Source organism: Macrobrachium nipponense, chromosome 33 (genome assembly GCF_015104395.2).
Source record: "Macrobrachium nipponense isolate FS-2020 chromosome 33, ASM1510439v2, whole genome shotgun sequence".
Classification (NCBI taxonomy): Eukaryota; Metazoa; Arthropoda; class Malacostraca; order Decapoda; family Palaemonidae; genus Macrobrachium; species Macrobrachium nipponense.
Window position 1 is genome coordinate 39,637,002 of NC_087219.1, and position 23,117 is coordinate 39,660,118.

At 41.1% G+C, this 23,117-nt stretch overlaps 1 long non-coding RNA gene across 3 annotated transcripts in view; it reads left to right on the forward strand.

Moving 5' to 3' along the window:
• Window positions 1-23,117, forward strand: part of LOC135203103 (uncharacterized) — a 258,246-nt gene that overhangs the window by 153,459 nt on the left and 81,670 nt on the right. The gene's annotated exons all lie outside the window — the stretch shown is intronic.

The window sequence follows — 23,117 nt, forward strand, 5'->3', positions numbered from 1 at the left end:
ACAAAAAGAATCCATGACTTGATGAACTCCAGGAAAACGCAAGGCAAGACTTCCTTTGCCCTACTTCCAGCAAGGTTAAGCGTAATAGCAGAATCCGATATGAAACGGGAGAGGAAGCTGGTTGGAGAGTTCCTTCCTCTTCCCAGGACGATTTTGCCAGCCAGATAGATCATCTGAAAGGGCTGTTCAGGACGATGGATAATTTTAGCTCCTAGATTTGTTATTTCGGAGCCCTGGACCTGCAGTCTCGGGGCCCTGACTCTTTCTCTAGAATAACTATCCAACCTGCATGTATAAGTAGTCAGGTTGGTTCTGATGAGCTGGCATCTAGAAGAAAAGACTAGTAAACTTTAAGCAAATTTCATTGTCATAAAAACGCCTCTTCTGCGTTCGGGACTGCGCTGCCGAAGGGGAACATTAGGGTCTACCGTAAGCCCAGTCTCTGACCAGGAAATACCCTGCCCTTTCCTCGATTTTTGCGAGAATCGGGAAGACTTTATGCTCGAATTCCTGGATTACTTTCTGTCATGTAAGTGGGTTTCACCCATTGACAAGATACTAAATGTTTGATCAAGTAAGTGGGTAACCCCTCATTGACGAAATATAGACTTTGTCACGTAAATGGTTAGTTTTTCATTGACAAAGAACTCAATAACATTTTATCACGTAAGCGGATAAGCTCTCATTGATAAGATTCGGAAGAGCTCTCATTTGTTATTTGCAGAGGCTCGTCCAGGAAAAAGACTTGTAGACTACGTCCATGAAGTCTATGTCCAATATACAGAATAAGCTTGAGCTGTCCTCTTCGGTCCTCGGTTCTCACTTGAGGAACCTTCTACGACTAGTACTAAATTCATTCTCTTGGCTAGGAGAACGAAGACAGTCTATTTCCATTCTCTCTCTTCCTCGTCAAGGAAAGAATGTAGTAGAGATTAGCTGTCCAAACAAATGACTACAATACTCTACGTATTTTTACCTTTGCGTTATATTACTACTGTATGGTTCAAGTCATCTACCGCATAACTTAGTTATCTCTACGGATGGCAACCGAAAGGACTATTATTCTAAGTGCATTTAATCGGTACTCCCTGCAACAACCTTCCAGGAGTTTCCGGTTTCCCTTTTTAGATTTTAAGGGTTATTCTGTTTACGACAACAACCAAACTCAGCTTCTGTATTTAGCGAATTCTGTTTCGCTTAAATATGCCTGCTTGAGAGTTTTCTTTCGGCTTGATAATAACAACCTTTTTTTTTCGTAGAATGGAGTAGCTGGCAACTCAGGCATAATAGTGCGAGACGGCGAACGTAGGCTGCTGTCACTGTAGACAGCTCGTACCAGCTAGTTCTCTGCTATGCACTGTCGGTTACGTCTCTCCTGCGTGGGATTGACTGACTAACCGTATCTCTGCCCTACAATCACAGACTTTAGCCTCGGGTTGAGGGGAATTCTAGCATGCATGAATGAGCATCGCCTTCGTTTTGCGAAGAAATTTTCAACAGAGATATCTCTTAGACCTTTTCGGTACTGTTTACCGCACTGTAACAGAATTCTGTACAAGTCTACTGCGGCATAACACTATAATGCTCTCCTGCTTATGCAAAGCGCAGCCTTATTAGGGAAGGAAGCATGCTCAGTGAGGAAATGGATGAGTCTGCTGGGGACCATTTCCTTGCTGGAGAAGTTTGTTTCCTTGAATAGACTGCAATTCAGACCTCTACAGTTTTTCCTACCGGAAAACTGAAATAACATCGAAGATCTAGAAATGATTCTGAACATCTCTCAGTAGGTCAAGGATCACCTCAGGTGATAGCGAGAGGGTGCCAGGCATCCGGACAGGGGTACAGATGTCCTGGCACATAAGATAAAAGAATTGGAAGCAATTCGGTTGGCTCTCCAGTTCCTCAAAGAACGAGTTTTTGGCCGAGTGGTCCAGATCAACTCGGGAAAATTCCACAGCTCTCATATATCTCTAGAAGTATCGAGAAACACACTCTTCGTCCCTGTTTGCGTTAACGAGAGAGAGCCTGTTATGAGCACAGGCTTGGAACGTAAAGGTGGGTACACACGTGCGAACCGAACCTTGTATTGTAACCGATTCTTGTAACAAAAACGCAAGTGTGGACGGTTCCTCGAACCCGAACCCCGAACCCACGAGGTTCGAGGCTCCGTTCACCCTCCGTCCCGGCAATTGTCGGTTTTTGGTGCCCGAATCAAAGGGAGGTCTCTTTGCGCGTTACGCCATGTGTGGACGGGACCTGTGTTACACGCGTATCAACAGAGGTTGCTGAACTTGTTAACACCGACTATGAACAAGGCCGTCCATAGTAGAGTCCCTTGTTTTGGTCAGTCAGTACGTATATGTCTACCATGGCCTATTGGAGTGAGGAAGAGGTCCTTCAATTTATTAGTTATTACGAAGAAAAGACTTTACTGTGGCCAGAAACTTCATGGAATCTCATGTCGGCGAGTAATTCCTGACCACTGTATTCTACCCTTCTAGTATATAACCTTGATTGCCACCATCTTCTTTTATTTCGCTTCATCTTCGTTAAATAATTATATAAATATACGTGGCAGCTGCTACTTGTATGGTGGCCGTCGTCGGTAAACAACCCGGACAGAGACAGACTGATGATCGCAGTGGATTGAAATGAAGTTACGTCTTACGGTTCGTCCTCAACATTTTGACACTTGTAACCTTATATGCGTAACTCAGTTACACATACAAGGTTCGGCTCTCACGTGTGTACCCACCTTAATGATCCTCAAGAGGTTCGTTGCACGATTGCAGCACGTCCGTGCGGATCTTCTCGATAGACGGCAGCAATTACTGATGTCTGAGTAAAATCTTCGCTTAGAAGTGTGTCGAGATTTGTGGAGACGTTGGGGACGTCCTTTCATAGATCTCTTCGCAATGTTGAAGACGAAGAGGCTTCTTCTAGACTGCTCCTTATTCTTGATCCGAGAGCAGTAGCAAAAATAGACGCCATCCTATAGTATTGAATGGGGATAGATGTTTAGTCTCTTTTCCCCTATTCAAACTCTTAGGAGATGTAATAAGATAATTTCCGGCGTCAGAGGGAGCGAGAATGACTCTGATCGCCCCATGTTGGCCTCCGAGAGGCTGGATTCACAGAGGTCACGTCCTTCCTAGAGCACTTTCCAAGGACCCTTCCCGAGAGAGTCGGTCTACTCTAACAGCCTCAAAACCTCTCCGCTCTGAGTCTGACTGCGTTCAGACTGTCGAGAAGTTGACCAGAATGAGAAGATTTTCAAGACTAATGGCAAGTGTCATTGCCAAGGCAAAGAAGTGCTGCCTATTTTTGCAGTGTACCAATCGGAGGGCCGTTTCTGGAGATAGTGCAGGAAGAATGGCTTTTCCTCCACCTTGACCTTTGTGAATTACATTACAGTCTTCCCTTTCCGTCTGAAGAATGGGATAAGCTGGCAGTTCCAACTATTAAAGAATACGGAAGTATGTTGTTGACGGCCTTTAGGCTCAGAAATTTGGATCTGTCGAACAACAAAGCCCCACGATCTTTGAGGTCTGTGGAAATCTCGAAACTGTCTAGATCGAAGCTTCCGGCATGGAACTTAGACGTAGTCTGAAGTTCCTGATGTCAAGCATTTTGAACTTTCCTTTCTGTAAACTTAATGCACATGACCAGAGGCTAATTTTCTAACCATTCTAGCTACGACAAAGAGGGTTAGTGAGGTTTAAGCCATCATCAGACGTTTTGGCTTTAGAGGACATAATGCGGCGTGTTCTCTAAGCCTTCCATTCTTGCCTAAGAATGAAAACCCGTTTATGTAATCCTTGGCCCAGAAGCTTGGAGATCAAGGGGATGGCACAAATTATTGGGCAAGAGCCAGAGAGAGTCCTGTGCCCTGTCGGGACTCTCAAGTTTTATCTAGATAAAACTAAAAGTCGAGGTCTTTTGGACAATCTGCAGTGTTCCATAAAAAGACCAGACTTGCCCATGTCGAAGAACGGCCTGGCGTTATTGTTAAGGAGTTCTTTCAAAGAGGCTCATTCGTCATGTTTGGACAAAGATTTTAAACCTTTAGAGTAAATGCTCACGAGGTGAGGGCGCGGCCTCGTAAGCATTTCAACAGAGCATAGCACTCAGTAACTCTGTGTTCGCTTCACACTCCCTGCGGGATGTGAGACGAATGTGAAGACGACATAAGAGATCTGCAGACACAATCTTGGGGGCAAGAAGTACCACTCATCCTATCCTGTAGAAAATGGTTAGGAAGAGCTGTTAATTTTAGTTGTTGGGTTGCTGCCAATGGCGGACTTCTCAATTCTTAAGCCTTAGTTAAAACATCCTTAACTTTGGCTAGGTTGGTCAGGTGATGATTTATATTACTTCTTAGCCCTCATGGTATGGTCAATATCGTCTAGTCACATTGTGGTCACGCTCCCGTTGACAGCTATACAGGTCACTACCTTGCTGGAGAGACTAGTAAAGCAAAAGCCGACTTGGGTGACAGTAATCACGAAGTCAGCTATGCTAACAGGTGGAACCAAGATGTCAATCATCTGCATGCAATTTGTTTCCTAAAATCATTCAATTCTGTCCTTTCCCACCTCCAATGGTGTGATTCAGCTATATATATATATCTGACAGGTAAGTTTCATGAACAAAATGATATTGTTATGATACAATAAAGTTTGTTCATACTTACCTGGCAGATATATATAATCAAGTACCCACCCACCTCCCCTCAGGGGATAGTGCCATTAGAAAATCTGAATAGAAAATGGGAATGGTTCCTGATACCCGCCTCCCAGCGGCGGGAATGGGTACTAACCACCTGGCCGACCACAGCGTGTGCCGGGAGTTTTTTGAAATTCTGTCGGACTTCGGAGAATACAGCTATACTATATATATTTGCCAGGTAAGTATGAACAAACTTTATTGTATCATCATAATATCATATTAACTACTCTCAAGTTTTTGTTGCCTCGCCTAGTTAAGGATGAACTTATTTTGCATAGAATTGGTAGTAGGTCTTTTAAAATGCCTAAACTTTGACTTACAGAAGTAGATATAAAATAAAATTTAGAATCCAGAAATCCTTAATGGCCTTCATAAGGAGGAGAGGGCATCTTTTCTTAGTTCATGGTAAGGGAATTAGTTGCCCCTTGATGCTAAGGGGTTTTAAAATAACCGCAGGGACTCTTCAGAATTTAATATAAATGTGCTGGGATGATAGCCACTTCATAGGACAGTGCCTAAGGATTGCAGGCAGGTTATCATCCATCTCCTTCATACACTAGAGCCACCACCTGGTAAGGTTAAAGGTTATGTCTAGTAGATAAAAGCATTCAGTCTTTCTTTTGCAAATTGTTGCTGCTGCTGTCAAGTTACTGATTTGATTTGGTTGTCTTATATCTAGATGATGCACAGAAAAGGATTGGGACTTTAAAGTGGTCTTGATATGTGGTATGACAATTTTATGACCCTGTTTTTTGGTCATTGCCACCTCTTTGTTGCCACATGAGTTCTATGATGTTCCCTCATAAAAAAAGCTCTTGCATGCTTTGGATTTTTAGTCTCGTGTTTTCATTTGCTTATCAAATTCATTACATTTGTCTAGTGAGCGTGTGTCGTGTTTGCTGATGTAATACTTCTGAGGGTATGTAACAAGAATGAGGCACTGTTTTGATGACAAGTTCATTAAACCCATTTATAGTCATGCTATTCTTGCATTTCAGAACTTTGGTAGTGGTTTTTGCTTCCCTCATAAAATGAAATGCCCTGAATTGGGAGATTCAGTAACTTTGGTACACCAACTTGATCATTGATATCACTGATATTGAAAGACACTTAATCTTTTTTGTACCGTTCAGGGGTTTTGTGTAAAAGTTCCTCATAAGGTATTGCCTAAAAGTTTCCCCATTTTCACACCACTTAGATTGTGTTGCAATTGTTAGCAGAGTGAAATATACAAAAAAACACTTAGGGATAACAATTAATTAAAAAGTCACCCTTCATTTAGTTACAATAACTGGTAAGGTGTGACAAGTGGAAATAGGCTGCAAGTAAAACAGGGATTATAGGATGAAAACTTAATGATTTTTGAAAGAAATTTCTTTTACTTACCAAAGTTCTGTTTGGGGCCATAACCACATGTCCTATACATCTACATATTGGAATTTCAAAAATATTTTTTTATTAACTGCTACTGCAATAGTATTAGAAAAGTACAGTACTATATTAACTTTGATATAGCTTCTCTTGGTTGTTTGAACAATTTGTGCATAATTTTTAGTGATTTTTTAAAATTGCCATTTATATTTGGCAAAGATATGGAAGGCTCTTACATTTAATGCAAGAGTTCGGGAGGAGTGGCTACGTAGCTGGCATTTTCTACTTAAGTTGGAAATTTCTTCTCTTGTACATTCTCTTTTTACATGATTTAAAATATTTTTCAGTTGCTGTGTAATGAGTGCAAGAAATGATTGAAAAAACAAATGACAGAGTACTAGCAAAGCTTTGGGAGCTTAGCCAGACCATCCAGCTGTTATCCATGCAGTGACTTAACCCAGTTGTCATTTCCTGCTGTAGAATGTAAGTTGAACTTTTGAGTTTGCGTGTGTTAATTATTAAGTATTCGTGCATTTTGAGAAAGTAGTTCTCTTTGAAAATTTATTGAATGGCAAAGATATTAAATTGGTCAGTTATCAAATTTTGTTAGCTTTAAATCAGCATTTATGAAAAATAATTTTTTTGGCCAAATTCAGTTATATTTTGAGTTTTTCCTTTTTTAAACATACAACAGTAATGATACCATAGTGAGATTCAGATCATAAAAGATTCAGATCATAAAAAATAAATATACAGCAGGTAATGCAAGGACATTATTTACTAACTTCATAAGCAGTAAGCCAAAAGTGTGTTGCAACAGACTAGTTGTGGATCCTAGGAATCTTGAAGGGTTCTCTTTCCACCTTTCTAATACTACACTGGGCGCAAAGGAAATGTTGACAGCGAAAAAATGCATGTAAACATTTTGGTTGTGCTGGTCAGTCTACTGGTTGGCGGGATTTGCTCATACATATGGCAGTTCTAAACACCCTCTAAAGTGTCTGAAAGCACCAGACAGACTCTGCCACCTCGGCTATGGATGAAAATAGATGTATGTCGGACTGCTCCATCGCCCCTTTTTTCCCTACTTTTTGTGTATTTTTGGAGTGCTGTAGCAGTGATACCAACTGCTAACATGGGGCAAAAGAACTTGCTGATGAAGTAAAAACTCTTGCCTTGACACTCCTTGAGCAGGGAGTGTCGGTAATTTGTGTGGCGTGAGATATTGGGACTTTAAGACAAGCCATTTACGTCCTGAAGAATGCTTCTGTGGGACTCCAGCCATGAGAGGTACTGAAGAGGAAAGCTGGTTCTGGGGGGATCAGAAAGACTTCCCCACGTACAGACAAGCTCTTGAAACGTTAAGTTATGAATGATCCATCAATTACAGTAGCTGCCTTAAAGAAAAAGATGCTCACTCGGCTGAAAAATGTTGCCGTTTGTACAATCCAACACCTTCAGAAGAACCTTCACCTTCACTGCTGCCGTGCTGCTAAGAAACCTATTTTTAATGATGATATGAAGAAGAAACGCAAAGCTTTTTGCAAGAAATATCTTGCCTGGACAAGTGAGCAGTGGAGAGGGGTCATGTTTTCAATTAATCAACCTTCAGATTTGTCAGAGCTAAGTCCAAAGTTGTTCTTCACCCCAAGACTGTGTCGCGGTACTACCAAAATTCACCATGAAAACTGTTAAACAACCCTCCAGTGTCCTGGTGTGAGGAGCATTTAGTGGTGTAGGTGTTTGAGGTGAACTCCATTTCATGTCAGAAGATGAAACTGTGAACAGTGCTAATTACCTGAATATTTTGAAAGACCACATGATTGACTCTTTTAATGAACATGCATGTCATACTTTCATGCAGGATGGGGCTCCACCTCACAGGGGTAAAAAAGTTAAAAAGTGGTTAGCTGACAACACTGTTTCACTGTTAGACTGGCCAGGTAACTCACTTGACCTTAACCCTATAGAAAACGTGTGGAAGGTTATTAAAGATAGTGTTTGAGACCCAGCCATGTAATGTTAAGGAGATGAAGAGGGGCATATGTGATGTGTGGGAGAACTTGGATATGCAATACTTCATTAATGTAGCTGATTTTATGTGTAACAGGCTGAAGCAGGTGTTAGAATTTAAAGGAAACATGACAAAATACTAGCTGATGTCTCAGAACCTCTTCAAATATATACAAGTTTTTGCATTTTTTTGTTTTATTGTAGTAAGCCCTAGAAATCCCATATACTAGTACCTTTTCCACTGTTTGTCAAAATTTCCTTTGCAGCCACTGTACTGTGGACCCCCTGTATTCGCGTCTCCGGATTCGTGGACTCACACATTCGTGGCTTTCTCTCGGGAATGTTTCCCTGCATTATTCGCGGAAAATTCACATATTCGCCGTATTTTTCTATGAGATATATCCACAAATTCCTGGGTTTTTTATCAATTTTGTCATAAAATGCACTTTTTCGTGATAAACCTATTAAAAAACCAAGTATGTATAAAAATTTTAGTGGGTTTTTCTTGAGTTTTAACTAACAAAATAGGCTGTTTTCAGCATTTTTATAGGGGTTCCAACTATTCACGGGGGGGTTCTGGTACGCATCCCCCGTGAATACCCGGGGACCACTACATTGTCATTTTGGGTTTTTGACAAAATTGGATTACCCAAGATTATCATGATCATCACCTTGTGACAGGTGTCAATGTCTTGCTTCTGTAATTTGACTGCAATTTAGAAGGAATTTGACCAAAATAACAGACAGGCAGTCCCTGTAGTATATTGCTGGACTCGGTTAATGGCTTATTTGTTTGTTTGTATGGTGTTTTTACGTTGCATGGAACCAGTGGTTCATCAGCAACGGGACCAACGGCTTTACGTGACTTCTGAACCACATCGAGAGTGAACTTCTGTCACCAGAAATACACATCTCTGATCCCTCGGGGAATGCCCGAGAATCGAACTCGAGGCCACCGAGTTCGATTCTCTGGCATTCCACCGAGGGGTCATTGGTGATACGGTATTGTGGGGCTTGTCTAGCGCCATAGATTTGGCAATTTGTGGCACACAAGGGCCAAGTTTCGGTTATCGCCGCCACAAGGTGCTGATAATGGATGGTGCTGTAAGCACTATAAATTGCAGTTTTGGTTAATGGCGGTTTTCGCTTATCAGCTCCCCGCTGGGAACGGAACCCCCGCCAATAACTAGGGACTGCCTGTGTAGATATTTTCTTTTTATGTACTGTATTGTTCAATGTTGATTATGTAAAAAATCATTTGAGACTACCAAGTCATACAAGTCCAGGGTTGCTGTTTTGAGGAATTTCATCTACAGTGGTACCTCGAGATACGAAAGGTTCAACTTACGAAAACTCGAGATACGAAAGCTGACACGAAAAATTTTACTGCTCTACAAACGAAAAGTTTTCAAGAAAGGAAAGTTTTCTGAAAGTCCGAGATTCGCCCGATAACAATTTTGAAACTCGCGCCGCGATCTTAGTTCTAGTAGACTCGTCACCATCCTCCTGCTCTCGCCATTGGTTCCTGATGCTAGCCAAGCCATGAGATCCTTTCTCTCCTATTGGATAGCATCCCTCCTATCATGCATCTTACGTGGTGGCGTTCCTTCGCTCGGCCACTTCGCACCCGAAGCTTTATCGTACACATGCAGCATTCGTTCGGTCCAACGATTTAGTTTAGTATCGTAAATTCGTTAGTGATTTCGTTGTGCTACTTTATCGTGTTGTGTGAACCTAATTAGTAATACAATACTACATACGTAACTTAATTATGTACAGTACATATAGTCATGGGTCCCAAGAAAGTTGCTGAAGTTCACAGAAAGAAGAAAATGCTTTCTATGGAGACAAAGGATGGAGATAATAAAAAAGTATGAAGCTGGCTTGCGGTTGAGTGTGATCGCTAAGGAATACGGCCGAAATCCGTCGACGATAGGCACCATCCTTAAGCAGAAGGAAGCCATCAGAGCAGCTACACCTTCCAAGGGCGTGACTATTTGTCCAACAAGAGGAGCCATGTGCATAATGAAATGGAAAGGCTGCTTCTTGTATGGATCGTGGGTACAAAGAAATCGATGGCGATATGATAACCGAGACGGCAATCTGCCAGAAGGCCAGCGCTATTTTCGGCGATTTGATTGCCCAAGCCGAAGACGACGGCAGAGAGGGGACATAAACGGCAACCCCATGGGGTGGTTCGATAAATTCCGTAAACGGACTGGCATCCATTCGGTGGTGAAGAAATTGAAATTACGTAAAGTATAAAAAAGTAAAAAGAAATGTAAAAATAAAAAAAAAGACACCAAAATAAATTTTATTTTAATTTTTTTGTAAAGTTATGTGTTTACAGTTTTGTTAATGTGTTTTGTAAAGTTTAGTTTGTTTTTGTTTTTCTGACATTTTTTTATGTGTTTCGTAAAGTTAAGTGTACGTATCTGCCGTTTGTCCTCCTCCTCCTCTGCCACCTCTTTCGGAGATAGCCTCGCTCGAAAGGTAAGCTTCCACATTTTCCACATTTTATGTTACAGTAATAATATTTCTTGTACACTAATATACACTTTATTTACAGTTTTGCATTTTTATTCTTAATTTAGGTATTGAATGGTCCAAATTGTTGTAGTATTTCATTGTTTATAGGTCAATTTAGCTTTATTATGAAATATACTGGGGTGTTTATGGAGGGCTTGGAACGGATTAGCCATTTTACATGCAAAATGTGGTCCAAGATACGAAAAACTCATGATACGAAAGGCGCCTCAGAACGAATTAATTTTCGTATCTCGAGGTACTACTGTATTAGTGTGGCTTTCTGGTGACATCTGGCACCCTCTGTGGCTTTTCCGACCACAGGCCACGGCACTGAAAAAAAAAGAAAAAAAATTCTTCACTTTGCCTTTTTGTTTTATTATGAGAATAAACATATAAAACATATCCAGCTTATTTATACAAATAATTTTATTAAAATATGTTATTGTTATAATACAATTAAGTTTGTTCATACTTACCTGGCAGATATATATATAGCTGTATTTTCTGAAGTCCGACAGAATTTAAAATTCGCGGCACACGCAGTGGGCGGCCAGGTGGTAGTACCCATTCCCGCCGCTGGGAGGCGGATATCAGGAACTATTCCCATTTTCTATTCATATTTTATCAGTGCCACTGTCTCCTGAGGGGAGGTGGGTGGGCACTTTAATTATATATATCTGCCAGGTAAGTATGAACAAACTTAATTGTATTATAACAATAACATTTTGTTCATGAAACTTACCTGACAGATATATATATAGCTGAATCCCACCTTCGGATCAATTAAGTAGATGATATACATCTTGGTTCCTGACCTGTTAGCATAGCCGACTTCGTGATTACTGTCACCAAAGTCTGCTTCTGCGTTACTAGAGTTGCCAGCGAGGTAGAGACCTGTAATGCTGGTGCGCTCTAGATGATCTGTCAACGGGGGGGGGCGTGACCACAATGTGACTAGACCATATGACCATACTTCTGAGGGCACCGAAGCTAAAACCACCACCTGACCTAACCTATCAAAGTTAGTTCCATAACTTCTAGGCTAAAGAAAAGGAACGCGCCTCAAGCGACCAACCCTTCAAAGTTAAAAGCACACCTATCCCTTTTCTATAGGATAGGATTCGTGTTGCTTCCTGCACCCAATAATATATCTACGGATATGTATGGTCCTAGCGACTTACGGATCTGAAATGTCGTCTTCACATCCCGTCGGGAGTGTGAAGCGAACACAGAGTTGCTTCGCTAAAGCGTGGCACTCAGGATTTTGTTACTGAGTGTCATGCTCTGTTGAAATGCTTCCGAGGCCGCGCCCTCCACCTCTTTGAGCATTCATATTAAAAAAAGAAAAAATCTCAAATCTTTATGCAAACATAATGAATGAGACCTCTTAAAAGAACTCCTTGGTTATAATGCCAGGGTGTTCTTGGTACATGAACCAGTCTGGTGGTCTTTTTTGCGGAACACCGCAGATTGTTCGGGAGTTGTGAAGCGAACCCAGAGTTGCTTCGCTAAAGCGTGGCACTCAGGAGTTACTGAGTGTCATGCTCTGTTGAAATGCTTCCGAGGCCGCGCCCTCACCTCTTGAGCATTGATAGTAAGAACAAAAATCTCAAATCTTTATGCAAACATAATGAATGAGACCTCTTAAAAGAATCCTTGGGTATGATGCCAGGGTGTTCTTGGACATGAACCAGTCTGGTCTTTTTAACGGAACACCGCAGATTGTCCGTTGACCTTGACTTTCATAGTTTTATCAAGATAAAACTTGAGACCCTACAGGGCACAGGACTCTAATGCCCTTGCCCAATAATTTGTGCCATACCCTTGGTCTCCAAGCCTTCGGGTCAAGGGTTAGACAGGTTTTCGTTCTTATCAAGAACGGAAGGCTTAGAGGACAGACCGCATTATGTCCTTTAAAGCCAAAACCTCTGGATGATGGCTAAAACCTCACTAACCCTCCTTGCCGTGGCTAGAGCGGTTAGAATATTAGCCTTTCTGGTCACGTGTATTAAGTTCGCAGAAAGGATAGGTTCGAAATGCTTTTGCATCAGAAACTCAGACTACGTCTAAGTTCCATGCCGGAACCTTTGATCCAGAGAATTTCAAGATCTCCACAGACCTCAAAGATCGTGAAGCTTTGTTGTTTGACAGAACCGAATCTCTGAGCCTAGGGCCGTCAACAAACATATTTGCATATTCTACAATAGTTAGGACTTCTATCTTATCTATACTTCATACGGAAAGATAGAACCATAACGAAATTCAAAGAGGTTCGGGGTGGAGGGGGCGGAGGAAACAGTCATTTCCCTTCACTATCTCCAGAAACGGCCCCCTCCGATTGAAAACTGAAAATAGGCAGCACTGCTTTGCCTTGGCCAAGAGACTGCTATTAATCTTGAAGATCTTATCGCTTCTCGATAGTCTGAACGCCTTCAGACTCAGAGAGGAGAGATATTAGATACTTCACTAAGTGACGATGTTAGATTACACCGATTCTCTCGGGAAGGGTCTTTGGACAATTCTCTGAATTACCTGACCTCTGTGAATCCAACCTCTTAGAGGCCAACATGTGGCGACTAAAGCTAATCCTCTAGGATCATGAATAAGGGAACAACTTAAGAGGAAGCTCCTTCGTCTTCAATTACGAAAAACTTAACGAAAGGACGCCCTCAGTCTCTCCTCACTTTCGACATACTTCTAAGTGAGATTACTCAGACATCAGTAGTTGTTGCCTTCGATCGAGAAGACCCGCACGGACGTGCACTAGTTTAACGAACCTCTTGAGGATCGTTACGTTCCGTGCCCAAGCCCATAACCAATTCTCTCTTCTCGAGCTATGAGAGAGCTGAGAAATTATCCGAGATGATTTGGGCCACTCGATCCAAACTCACCCTTCGAGGAACTGGAGAGGCGACCAATTTGGCTTCCAATTCTTTCAGACAATGTGCCAGAACATCTGTTCTCTGTTCGGATGTCTGGCACCCTCTCGCTATCACCCGAGGTGATCCTCAAGCCGTTGAGAGAAAATTAGAATTACAAGATCTTTTGATGTTATTCCAATTTCTTCGTGAGGAAAATTTGTAGAGGTCCTGAATTGCTGTTTATTCAGGGAAAAACAAGCTTCTCCAGCGAGGAAAATGGTCCCCAGCAAACTCATCCATTCCCTCACTCAGCTGCTTCCTTCCCTAAATAAGGCTGCGCTTTGCATAAGCAGGAGAGCATTATTATAGTGCTATGCCGCGGTAGATTCGTACAGAATGTTACCGTGCAGTAAACCCGCACCTAACAAGTATAAGAGATATCTTGTTGAAATTTTCTAAGTAAACGGCAGGTATGATCATTCAAGATTACTAGAAATTTCCTCAACCCGAGGCTAAAATCATGATTGTAGGGCAGAGAGACGGTTTATTTCAGCCATTCCCGCAAGGGAAGAGAGACATAAACCAACCCGCGCATGACACCGAGCTAGCCGGTAACTGCGTAGATCACAGTAACAGCAGCCTTGATCATCGTCTCGCACTATGTGCCTGAGTTGCCAGCTACTCCTTTTACGAAGGGATAGGTATGAAATTATCGAGCAAAAGGAAACTCTCAAGCAGGCATATTTAAACGAAACAAAATTCGCTAAATACAGAAGCTGAGTTGGTGTTGCAGTTCAATTAGAATACTTCTCGTCTAAGTCGCAATCCGTAGAATAACTAGGATATGCGCCTACTCCTCGGACAATTCAACTGCTTAGTAGAATCATGTCGCGAGGTTAATAAACGTAGTATATTTATAGTATTCTGAACAACGATCTCCATCCTAATTCTTTCCTTCAAGAAAACAAAATAAGGATTGGAGATCGACCACCTTCGATCTCTATCAAAAGAGTGAAGGAGAAGTCTTCCTCGAAGGAAAGCTTCAATGGTGAACAGAATACTATCTGCCTGAGTTGCCAGCTACTCCCTTTACGAAGAATAGGTATGATATTATCGAGCAAAAGGAACTCTCAAGCAGGCCTATTTAAACGAAACAGAATTCGCTAAATACAGAAGCTGAGTTGGTGTTGTCGTAACAATACCTGAAGAGTTGTTCTTACTCCGAAACTCTTGGAAGGTTGAAGGGAGTGTCAAATAAATACATTAGAACAACAGTTCTTTCGGCTTCTATCCGCAGAGGTAAATACGATATGCGTATATGACTTGACCCATGCGTTAGCAAAATGACGCAAAGATAAACTACGTAAGTATTGTAGTAATTTGAACATCGAATTCTCTACTAAGGAAGAGAGAAAGAAAGGAAAACGACTGTCCGCGTTCTAATGAACGAGACTATTAAAAGAACTCCTTGACTCTTTGCCAAGACTCTTTTCCAAGAAACGGGAGTAATATTCGAATAGAGATCATCAAGAGAGAACCGAGGATCGAAAAAGACCGTTCAATGTTCTTATGTATTGGACAAAAGACTTCCTGGATAGTCTACAAGATCTTTTCTCTTAACCCCGGATGAGCCTCTGAAAATGAATGAGAGCTCTTCCGAAATTTGTTAATGAGTTTATCCGCTTAAACGATAAAAACGTTAAAATCTATGTCAATGAGAACTACCCCATTTATGAGGGGTCCCCCACTTAAATGACAATGGGGAAAACGTCCTGACTTGACAAAACTATTAGCACTTTGCTAATAGGGGAAAACCCTTTAACATGACCGAAAGTCACCCAGGAATCCGAGTATATAATCTTCCCGATTCTCAAAGAAATCGATGAAAGAGGGATCGAAGAAAAAATTCGGGTATGTCTCTCCGCTAACTCCGAATCCTTTTGAAAAATTTCTGTAAAGAAATGTCCGCAACAGCAAATAAGACGCCTTCAACAAGTCTTTTCTCTCGCAAAGCGTCCTGCCGAGCTTCCACCGAAGCGTCCTGGCGAATGTCCACAAAAGCGTCCTGCTGAGCGTCCCTCAAAAAGCTGTGCTGGAAAGCGTCCTGCTGGGAGCGTCCTCAAAAAGCGTCCTGCGAGCGTCCTCAAAAGCGTCCTGCTTAGCGGTCCTGGGAAAGCGTCCCCTGCTGAGCGTCCTCAAAAAACGCTGCTTTAGCTACGAGCGTGTCTGAGCAGAGAATACCAAGTCTTCTGAACGACGTTTTCAGAGAGGAACGTCGTTGACGCCTTGATGCATGCAAGGCCCGCCAAGAGGCGTCCTGGCGAGCGACCATTGCCAACATCTCAATGTTATGACGAACCGCGTTGTGGCGTATGACTTGAATATTTTTAAGGGACGTCCTCATGCGAGTCTCCATGGAGAGCCGCACGCTGCTCCTGAAGAGTGTGAACACTAAAGGAAGACGTATGGCTTTCGTCTTCCGCAAGGTGCTTGCCGAGCGTCCTGGAGAATGTCTCTACTTATAGGACGTCGAGCACCTCCAAAAGCTTCCTCACGTCTAAATTGCCCTTCTTATGCCGACCAGAGACATAAGTTGTTTGACTGTGCAAAGCAGCTTGCCGGCCGTCAAACTTATCAGCTTGCTTTTTCGAAGTAAAGCGAACGTTACATAACGTATACGGAGCGCCATGAGGATAGGAGACGAATACTGAGTTGCTCCTCCAAAAGGTGGAATCAAGAATTGTCCTTGATTACCAAATTCTTTTGGAATGCTAGCGAGGTTGAAACAGCTCTAACTTCATGAGCGTTCACTCGCAGGAGGCTCAAAATCACTCTTCTGGCAAGATGAATGAACCTCCTAATAATGGTAAGTGATATATACATGAGCGTCATATACATGAGCGTTCACTCGCAGGAGGCTCAAATCACTCTTCTGGCAAGATGAATGAGCCTCCTTAATAATGTATAAATGATGTATTACATGAGCGGTCACTCGCAGGAGGCTCAAATCACTCTTCTGGCAAGATGAATGAGCCTCCTTAATGATGTATAAATGAGTATACTGAGCGTTCACTCGCAGGAGGCTCAAATCACTCTTCTGGCAAGATGAATGAGCCTCCTTAAATGTCCCTTAGGAAAAGAGCCAGTGCATTCTTCTAAAAGGGAAAAGGGTGTGGTCTCTTTACTCTTTCATCCTCTCGTGACGAGGAGAGAGGACGTGAACCGTCAAGCCTCCTTTTCTCCTAAAAGCTTCTTTAGGGAGCGCGAGTCCTTCCGAGAACTCCAACCCCTGTGTGGGGAGGACGCCTCGGAGTACGAGAAGCAATCCTTCAAGATTCGTGCACGTGCACGATCTTTAGCAGCCTGGGAAGTGTCAACAGGTTCTGCCGAAGGGACGCCAGATCGGTGGGAAGCCCCCGTAACCCTCTTGCGGCTTTCGACATGCCCTCTCCTTGAGTCATGGGAGTCCGACAGAGGTCCAGGCCTAGAGGCATTATGGGGCCGATCTGACGCCCCCTCCACAACAACAAGGGGGCACTACCTTTCACAAACACTGATTGGAGAGCGAGCACTTTAGTCTAAGATTACTTGATGTAATCCTCTAGCAGACACTTCTTCTAGGCCCGTAAGCCATACCACAGGGTTAGGCAAAATAAAATCTACAGGAGGTTAGAAGGTTCATTATTTCTAACTTCTGTTTACTGTGGAGGAAAACTCCTGATTCTAACACGCTCTAAATGCGTAAATGAATCCTCCTTCTTCCGTAATCAGTCACACATTACACTAATTACCTTATGCAAAGAAAACGTGTAAACGTCATATATACTAAGCGAGTGTCTACCGAAAGTTCCGGTAGCCTCACCTTACCATGCAGACAACAAAGTCTGAAACTAGGCTAACTAGCTTCAGACATCAAATGCAATGAAAAAATTTACGATAGCGTATGCCTAGCCACAAATCCAAGTTAATAATCGAAAGAATAATTAGGATACTTAAGTGGCTAATGAAGCTTTTCAAAATCCTAGGCGGAGGTCTGTAAACAGTTGTTTTACCGACCGGCTACAGAAAAAAATATGAATAGAAAATGGGAATAGTTCCTGATTATCCGCCTCCCAGCGGCGGGAATGGGTAACTACCACCATGGCCGCCCACTGCGTGTGCCGCGAATTTTTAAATTCTGTCGGACTTCAGAAAATACAGCTATATATATATCTGTCAGGTAAGTTTCATGAACAAACCTTTATTTGTCATCGTCAAAAATACTGAATATTAAGCTAGTGACATGTAGTTTTCTAACATCATGGAAAATAATTCTACATCGGAAAAATATACATTCTAACCATTAAATCATAAATAAAGTAAAAAAAAATCAGATGAACTGCATATGGTAACACTGCTAAAAGCCAATGTTGTCAAGAAAAAACGGCATCACTGACCAAGTCAAGTTTTCTGACTGAGAACTTTGAGTACCCTCGGCAGTGTGTCCCACAAGGCACACTGTAAGCTGTAGCGATTGTTGGAGGTAAAGATACCAGAAATAACCTAGGTTTTTGTTTCCAGATTCCCAAGGATATTTAAGATCTTTGGTTGAAATTAAGTTTACAGGCAGTCCCCGGGTTACGGCGGTCTCGGGTTCCGAGGGTACGACAGTTTTCAATTATATTCATCAGACATTATTTCCAGGGTTACGACGCATGTTCCAGGGTTACGACGCCTACAACGCTCATCTGACGGATAAAATATGACACCAAAAATGCAATAATCAATATTTGAAGTTTTTTTGAATGAAAAATGCCATAATAATGCAGTTTACATAGTTTTCAATGCACTCAAAGCTTACGACGCGTCTCAAGAATGGAAACCCCGTCATAACCCGGGGACTGCCTGTATAAGGAAAGGTCCTTGAAGGGAAATAATGCATTGAATGACCCACCCAAGTCTACAGCATGGAAGTCAAGTCTTCATCTGTATTACCAATGCCAAGGGAACCATTGAGAATTTTACCATTGATAAGTTGGCAATCATGATATTCTTAATTGTAATGAATCATCCTCTATAGACATATAGATAATACAGGCTTAAGGAATGGATAATACAGGCTTAAGGAATAACAAAAACATTTGGTTTTTGTTATTTTATAAGCCTGTATATTATCCATATGTTTGAGTTTCTTACCTAAATGATTGTGTAGATTTATTCAACTGATGAAAATTTCCCTCAACTATGAAGAGAAGCTTGTCTTCACTTCACTCTCTTGCTCAACAGCAGTTGATGAACTCGGTGAGAAACCAAGTAACTTGTAAATTTTGTAAAGTTTAACCCATTTGATGTTTTTAAAGATCCCATTTTACCCAAAATAATAGTGTACATGTCTTTTATTCCAAAATTAAGCATTGTTATTGAAAGCTAAATTAAGACTGTTTTCTCTGCTAAGGTAGGCATTCTCAGCGTCTCTTGTAATTGACAAAATTTTCAAGTCTTGAATTATCTGAAGTGCATTTGATCCCTTGCACAAACTTGTAAATTTTTGGTGAATTACTTGATACGTTTTAGCAATGCCTTGGGTTTATGGATTTAAATTTTTGACGAGTAGTAGGTATGTTATTTTTACGTTGCATGGAACCAGTGGTTATTCAGCAACGGGACTAACGGCTCTACTGACTTGCGAACCACGTCGAGAGTGAACTTCTATCACCAGAAATACACATCTCTAACACCTCGATGGAATGGCCAAGAATCGAATTCGCGGCCACCAAGGTGGCAGGTCAAGACCATACCGATCACACCACTGAGACGATAAAAAAAAAATTTTATGAGAAAAAAATAGGAATCTGTACTTTTCTGTGGAAGTTTTCAGAAAAGGATGTTTAATTTCTAGAAATGTCAAATTTTACACTAATTCTGTCTGAATGTTAAGTTTATGAGTGATAGTTTTTTTAAAGGGTATTTGACTGAGAGTAGATAGTAAAAGGGGGGGGGGGGGGGTTTGGGGGGGAAGGGGGGAGTTTGGTATTAAAGGTTCAATACTGCCAGATGTTGAAAGAAGGGGGATGGTCCATTGTTTGTTCTGCTTTGTTTTTAAGCCTTAATTTACAAGGTTTGGTGCAACTGGGCTGTTGAGCAATTGAATATTTTTCTGTTTATAATTTAGTCAGTATCAAGAATTCATGTGCAGGCAGATTGAATGTGAAACCACACTTCTAGCAAATATAGGCTTGAAACTATAGAATAGAATTGCAATTAAATGGTAAGGAAATACTAGCAGACATGACCATTGTGAAAGGAATAGTTAAAACTAAATTAATTCAGTGTAGAGAAAAAAAATGTTAAAAGATAATTTGAATTAGATTTTTTTTATAGGTTGAAGTATTCTGTAGTTGAAGAGACTGCTTGGTGCTGTATGTATTATATATTTTGTCATGGCAGGTTTACAACATATATTTATTGTAAAGCTTTTCAATGCTCATGGGTTTGTATGAGCACCTACTTCTTTGCTTGGCTTGTAAACACTAATGTCGTAATCCATCAGGCATCTTCGAGTCCTAAAAAATGTTGAGAATTGTAACTCTCGCGTCATGAAATAATACAAGGAAGAAAAACACCCATTAATAATTTTCTTTTTGTTCATGAAACTTACTTGGTTCAGATAATATATATAGCTGTATTCTCCGAAGTCCGACAGAATTTTCAAAACTCGCGGCACACGCAGTGGGCGGCCAGGTGGTAGTACCCATTCCCGCCGCTGGGAGGCGGATATCAGGAACCATTCCCATTTTCTATTCATATTTTTTCTGTCGCCGGTCGGTAAACACCTGTTTACAGACCTCCGCCCAGGATTTTTGGATTTTGACTCTTTATAAGTATCTGGATTGACTTTTTGGTTTTGGACTCTGGATTGTTGGATTGGCATACGCGATAGTGGACTGTTTTTGGATTTTGGATTGGCTTTTCTATGAACGTGATGTCGGGATCAAGTTCAGTGAGCTTCAGAGTGTGTGTGAGAAGTGATTGCAAGGTGAGGCTACCGAAATCATCGGTAGACCCCCACACAGTATGTATGGGGTGTAGGGGGCCGGGCATGTTTGTTTGCTGGTTGATCGTTGCATGGAATGCAAAAGTTTGACTGAGGATGAATGGAAGGTGTATGAATCTATCGGCGTAAGTTGGAGCGCGATAGGATCAGGAGGTCTTCCTCCAAGAGTGGTTCTACGAAAGGTAAGGGAAGTAACATTTCTCCTATTTTACCCCCTGATCCCAACTCCTTGACGAGGTGGGGGGCTTAGGGATCCACTGCAGAGAGTATGCCCCTTTACGCCTACTCTCTCTGCTGTGGATCCAACTGAACATTGGACCAATTTAACTCCTTTAATCCTCCTCCTTATAAATTTTCCCCTTTCCCTTCTTCTTCTTTCATTGACGACCCTGGCATGTTTTGGACTATTGAATTGACAGCTCTTTTAACTTGATGGAGGGTGAGGTTGGATGGCATGCCTCTCCACCCGTAAATTAAAACTAGAGTACCTGACGTGGTTGAGCGAGGGGAAATTTTTAAGTCAAGCCATGCCCACAGTGCTGGGTCCGATCTCATGGGACTGACGACCCTTAAGGCACTGTGGGTATGGCGTATATCCAGGTGAGGGACCCAGGGCAGTTTACCAGAGTGTGTAACGGCATGCCCTCCCCCGGTTGGGCCTCCTTGGTGAGAGGGACCTCATCCTGGATGAAATTTGTTTAATACTATATATGGAGAATAAAATTAACCTCACAACGACTTATGGCATGGCAATGGGACTGTTCTCAGATAACACAAATAATGAAAATCAGAGTGGTATTAAGACATTATTACCATACAATAAACCCAAAAGAAATAGATATCGCCAGGACCCAACCTTGATTCACTTTGATTCTCTCTTTGGGGAGTCAAACTGGTCAAGGTTTTTGAACTTAGAAGCTGACAAAGATATATCTTTATTAAAATTAGAAAATTACCTATTGAATCGATGCCCATCGCCAAGAGATGCGCATAAGACAAATTAAAAAAAAGGGAATGGTTGGTTGAAACAACAACCAAAAACCAATCGGAAAATTATCAATGTATAAAAAATATAGATAACATAAATATAAAAGTTACAAGGCATGATACAATGAACAGTGTGCAAGGCACAGTAGTAGTACCAAATCTTGAGGATGAAACATTAGATAGATTAATACTTTTAGATTCATTAAAGAAAAGGTACAATAATGTTGAAGACTGCGAAGTATATGAGGTCCCAAGCAGGAAAGACAAAAGTCAAACTATGAAAATAGCCAAGATAAAGTTCAGTGGCCAAACCTTACCCTTAAAAATTAAAATGCTAGGATTAAATAGGGAACTAAGACCTTATGTTCCTAAACTATGCAATGCAAGAAACTGTTGCAAATATGGTCATACAGCAATTAAGTGCAGGAATATTTATAGATGTGCCTTTTGCAGCTCGCAGGACCATAAAACACGCTGGAACTGTGGCCAACCCAAATGCGTAAATTGTGGATTAGAACATCATGCCAGATCTAAATTGTGTGCGTTCTATATCTACAATACAGAACTTAAATTATTACAAGAACGAACTGGAATGACGATAAGAGAAGCAAAGTTAGAACTGAAAGTGAGAGGATTAAATGACCCAGCTAAGAAATTTAGGTATGCAGACACCTCAAGTCAAGCAATACCAGAACTGAGACAAATGATAATAATAGAAATAAAGAAATACCACCACAAAAATACAAGATGAAAAAGAACTCTTCAAACATACATAATATTACGACTGTGGAAAATCGATTTAGCTCTTTATCGGAAATTGAAATAGATAATGACATAGAGGAAAACAAAGAAGAATTAAAATCACAAGAATGTGAAAAAACAGATAATACTACTCAAAAGAGGCAACTGGATAAGACCCCACCTAATTCCACCAAACAAGTCTGTAAAAAGATAAATAACCCACCAATCTCTCCGAAAGCTAAAGTTCAGAAACAAAAAACATAATATTCCACTGTCTCCCATAGTAACAATAGTACCTCTAGGAACCGAATCACAAAATTCAGATGAAATGGAAAACCAAAAATAACAGGTCACTACAGTGAAAACGAAGAAATTCAACCATCACCAATTATAGGCGCCACAGGAAAAAAAAACCAAGGAAAAACAACAAACTGAGAAACATGAAGATACATGCGGCTGCAGTAAATGCTTTATAGCAATGTGCCACAAAATAAGACTATAACTAAAGACAGCCTAACCAACACCATAAGAAATTTCATGAGGAATAGGAGTAAGGAAAAAACAAACATCAAATCTCATGAAGAAGGTTGTATGTGTATTGAACACTTAGAATATTACAAAGAGAAACACATCAGTGTTGTAGATAATATTCTAAAGAAAATCAAAATGGAAAATCAAATCAAGATAGTAGAAAAAAAGTAACAGTTAACGAAAGTAAGATTCAAACTACAACAAAAAATGAATCAAGACCTACAAAAATACAAATTAACTTATAAAAAATTTTTTAAGGAAAATATCAGCTTTAATAATCTATGTTAATTTGACCACTTATATTACACCATTCAATCGTTTAT